This window comes from Octodon degus, unplaced genomic scaffold (assembly GCF_000260255.1).
Source record: "Octodon degus isolate 3935 unplaced genomic scaffold, OctDeg1.0 scaffold00110, whole genome shotgun sequence".
In the NCBI taxonomy this organism is placed as follows: domain Eukaryota; kingdom Metazoa; phylum Chordata; class Mammalia; order Rodentia; family Octodontidae; genus Octodon; species Octodon degus.
Genome location: NW_004524686.1, coordinates 757,981 through 763,010, shown reverse-complemented (window position 1 = coordinate 763,010; position 5,030 = coordinate 757,981). Strand labels below are relative to the sequence as shown.

The 5,030-nt window shown below is 38.1% G+C and overlaps 1 long non-coding RNA gene across 1 annotated transcript; it reads left to right on the top strand.

The window, feature by feature from the left end:
- Positions 1 to 62: 62 nt before the first annotated feature.
- On the top strand, positions 63 to 4,437 carry LOC111812033. Its single transcript, XR_002817638.1, has 4 exons — positions 63 to 458; positions 1,539 to 1,712; positions 3,050 to 3,121; positions 4,366 to 4,437. It is a non-coding gene; the product is annotated as an uncharacterized LOC111812033 (long non-coding RNA).
- Positions 4,438 to 5,030: the final 593 nt, after the last annotated feature.

Genomic DNA, 5,030 nt, shown 5'->3' with positions numbered 1-5,030 from the left:
CGCTCGGCCCGGCCGGGCGGTGGCGTGAGAGGCGGCGGCGCCTGCGGCTGAGGCCGGGGGCCGCCCGGGGGAGCCAGGAGCCCCGTTGGGGTTTCCGAGAGCGGAGCCCGGAGTGGGTCGGAACAATGTGTCTCCGCAGAGAGATGGCCGTGAGTGCGGCCGCGGGGGCTGCGGAGCGCTCGGCGTGCTGACCGCGGGCTTCGGGGCAGGTTGTGCAGTGGACCGTCGCTGCCTTGGCTTAGCGATCTCCTGAAATATTTTGTTGCAATTTTTTTTAAAGCTGAAAATGTATTTATTTTTATAAAGGAGAAAAAGATTTACCCCTAGTTAGCTGTTTATTGTCATGATACGACCGGCCTGGAGGAAAAGCTGCAGGAGAGGCCTTGAAAAAGGTTACTCGCTTTCAGTGAGTGATGGCTGCCTCGTGTGCTGGACGTGGGCATTCCTGAAACCGACAGGTGCAAAGATGCTAACCTGCTTTGTAGGATGCTTTTTTGGTTTTTGTTTTTGGGGTTTTTTTTAAGACAAAAAAGTGCTCCATATGAATTTTTTTTTTTTTTTCCTGTCTTTTTTGAGATGGTCTTACTATGCAGTTCAGGCAGGCCTTAAAGTCACTTTGTAGCCAGGCTACCGCCCCCCCAACAGACAGCCGTCCTCCTGCCTCAGCCTCCACATTGCTGGGGTTACAGGCATGCAGTACCACACCCAACAATACCGTTGTTTTTTTTTTTTTTTTTTTTTTTAAATGTAGAATAGACATTTATACCTCAGCATAGGAAAAAGTATGATGCACAAACACTAAAATATTAGCAGAGATTCTTCTGTGTGAATGGATTTTAGATGGTTTGATTAACATTTTTCAGATTCTCATGCAGAGACATACTTTGTATAGTTGGTATTTAAGGGGAGAGGAGGAAGCTTTGCATGTGATTCAAGAATTTGGTCAGGGACTAGTGAGGAAATACTCATGATTTATGGGCGTTTTGTACACACAGCTGCGTTGAAGAAAACTGGCTTTTTATTCAAGGTCTATAAAAGTACTTGCTGAAACAAGGATGCTTAAAATTTTTGGTCCTGAATGAGCATTTAGCACCATGCTGAAGGAGAGCTACTAAGCCTTTGGGTATTATTCTGTTCAAAGATGGGGTCAGACCTTATTTCTGAATAAAATGATCTTTCACTTGAAATTCTGAATCCAGGCCAGATGGAACCAACAATTTTAATGTTGGTTTTCTTTTTTATTCAATTTCTGAGAAATTTAGAATACGTTCCAAATAACAAGAGATTACTGTCATGTATTTAGCTAATGGTTTTTGGCATTCTGCCTAATACTCTTAGTAACTGTAGAACAGTCTGAAGCCTTTGACTAAATTTTCAAGTAAGTCTTGAAATTTTAGGTTTTTTGGATAAACATGAAAACAACTTAAAAATATTGAATACCCAGGATTGGGATGATGAAGAATGTTATATGTGTTGAGTGAGGTGTTTTACATCTTGGTATCACTTCTATAAATGTCATGCTTGCCAATTTTTTGTAGATGATGATGCCCTTCTTTCCAATTGGTGACTAAGAACTAAAAACAAGGTGCAGCTTGCTAGTGGCAGTGCTCAGGAATCAGAAGACCAGGACCCAGGAATCAGAAGACGTGTGTTGTAGTCCCTGGTTCTGCTACTTGAGTTTCCATGTCTGTGTCCTCATCAGTAACAATGAGGTGGGTTTGACAGTAAGCCTTTCTGTATATTTCACAGGATTACCGTGAAGGTGAAATAGAATGAGGGGTAGAAAAGGTACATACTATGCTGAGAAAGCACTATCTTATTACTAGATAATTACTTCACAAGTAGTGCTGATATGTGCTGAATTTAGTGGAGCACCAAAAATAATATGGGCAAGCCAAGCAGAAGTAGAATTGCCGTGAGTTCAAGGTCAGCCTGAGCTACATATTGAGACCCTTGGCTCAAAAGAAAAAGAGAAATTAGACCTTTGTTCAAATCCCACTTAGTGAGTATCTGATTTTAACTTTAGTTTATCTCAATTTACTAATCAATAATAAGTAAATAATGATTTTGAGAGGATATGTTGTATTTTGCATAAAATAGTATTAAATGAAATAAAATGTATTCATGCCCCAGGGTTGCTTCTTCAGCCAACATCTCCAAATTTTCCACACTCTTCCCTCAAGCCAGTTCCAACCACGTGATCAGATAGTGATGGCAACAACCCCTGTCTTAGTATCAAAATCTTTCTTGGTTACTTTTCTTATTGCTGAGACAAAATGTCCAACACCCAAAGTTAAAAGAGGAAAGATTTATTTCTGTTCACAGTTTGTGCAGGTTTCAGTCTGTAATCAGCTGGCCCTGGAGCAAAGTGGCACTGCAGGGGGCATCACAAAGGACAAACAATCCATGGAAGGCAGAAGGTAGCAAAAGCAGGGGTGACCACTGCCTCCTTTCTGTCCCTTGTATTTTGTCCGTGCTGTGTGTCCTTAGGGCAGGTAGCACTCCCGTAGGATAGGGTTGCCTTTCCATTATCCATACCTGGAACTGTACCAGTCTTGTTTAGTAATCACACACCCTTGATCCCAGCATCGCACATCCCAGATCCAGCCACCTCTGGGAAGCTTCAGCTGTGACTGCATGAGGCTTTGAGGGACACCTAAACAAGCCATAACAGTTTGAATGTATAAGGACCTCAGTTTCAAGTGTATGATTCAGTGTTTTCACTTGCGTTGTTTACTTTATGGCTGAACATATCAATACAGGTTTTTTTAGTTTAATGCAGATTTACATTCCTGTTTTGGAATAGCTATAGCTTTAGAAGTTAAATTCATTGTAAGGAAATGGGAAAGTGCCATGTTTTATCACATGTTTATCAATATATAAAATTTTAAATATATATATATAAAACATTTTTAATAATTAGTAAAATACCCCCAAAGGAATTAACTCTATACTGTTCCAGTTGATTGAAGATCTGATAACACTGTATCCCTGAATCTCAGAAATATCCACATTTCTGCTTATGTAACTTGTTTGTGTTTACTTCTAGGCACTTTTTACTGTCTGAGGAAGCATTCCTGTAATTCATTTTTCTTCACTGCAATATTAAGAATTATATCAAGTAAGTGAAAAGTAGTAAAACTGATTAGTTATTTTCATGGCAGTTCATGGGAACTTTACAGTGGTTGCCACACCTCTTCTATTCTCTGTAGCATAATTTTTTTCCCTGAAAATTATATTCTGAGATTCTGTATAATTCTGTTTCTGTTTGTTAGACGCCATAGGACCAGTACAGACCTGTGACAATATTTTTGAGGAAATGTGTCTATCTTTAGCTTGAAACATGTATAAAAATATTCCTGCTTATAGGGCTGGGAAGATAGCTCAGTAGAAAAAGTGCTTGCCTGGCAAGCTCAAGGTCGTGAGTTCAATCCTCAGGTACCAAAAAAAAAAAAAAATCCTGCTTATAAAAAATGTAGTGCTATCAGCATAACTTCTTGTTTTTGTTCTTAAATAAAATACAGTTTAAGCATAGGACTTATTGTAATCAGCCAGGCATGGTAGCACACATCTGCTCACTGGGGTGGGGGCTGAGGCAGGAGGATTACGGTGAGTTGGAGGCCAGCTGGGGCTACATGGTGAGTTCAGGGCCAGCCTGAACTATATAGCAAAACCCTGTCTCAAAAGAAAAAAGCTCCTGCAATTGATGCTAAATTTTTTTTTCTTGTCCTTTCTAATTTCCTATAACATTTTTTTTTTTAACAATTTTGCATGCATAGGTCTGGTAATCTGAACAAATAATTTGAAGATAGCATTATGCAGTACAGCAACCATTGTCGAATTCCTAGTGATTTGTTTGGTGAATTTCTGTATCAATTGTTTGTTGTTCTTGTTCTTTGTACTATGTTGTATTCTCTTTAGATGATAATTTTTTTTTAAAAGTTCAAGGCAACCCCATTTTATAATTATCCAGTTCTCACAATTATATCAACATTTGAGAATTTCTCTGTTAGTAAGAAAGGTAATGGGACTGGGGAGATGTCTCAGTAGAATAAACGCTTCCCTGGCAAGCGCAAGGGCCTGAGTTCAATCCCTGGTTCCACCAAAAAAAAAAAAAAAAAGAAAAAAAGAAAGGTAATGATTATAATAAAAATATTAGTGCTTAAAAAAAAGGTAATGAAAATCAGTGTCCAGCCTTTAAGTTTGACTAGAACAATAACCCAATATGTAAACAGGCATTGTGTAGGATTTCTCCCAAGGTTTATAATTATGTGGCACATACATTTTTTATTTCTAATAAATTATTTGTTTAGAAATAATTCAATAACAATCGTAATAGTTATTATATTTTTTTTCATTTTTTAGATTGAAAAGATATGAATGAATATCCTAAAAAAAGAAAGAGGAAGACTTTACACCCTTCTCGTTATTCAGGTTAGTGTATAAATCTTATTAAAATTAGGTCATGGCTTAATTTCCATGAAATTGTATTCACGTCTGTTTTGTCATAACATATTAGATAAGGGGCTGGGGAGATAGCTCAGTGGAATAAGTGTTTGCCTGGCAAGGGCAAGGTCCTGAGTTCAATCCTTAGTACCACCAAAAAAAAAAAAAAAATAAGATTTAAATACTTGGATAAATTTTTAGGAAGAACACTTTACATTCTCTGAACATGCATTCCTCTTCATTTGTCATGTGCTAAGGACCCATTAGAACTTTAAAGTATTTAATCTTCACAACTCTTTGTATTACAGATACTTTAAATTAGATCAGTAAATTACTTGTGTAGCATACTTGAGCTTTGCCTCTCTCTTCCCACACATTGACAACATAATGGAAAAAATTTTTACATTGTTGAGGAAACAAAATTTTATGCTCTACGTTGTTTTTGGATATGTGAATTTTCATTGATTGTATACTTTCTGATTGAAGTTGGCTGTGCTATAGGAACCGGCATGGTAGTGCGTGCCAGTAATTCCAGCTATTTAGGAGGAAGATCAAAAATTGAGGGGCAACTTAGACTCCTCTAA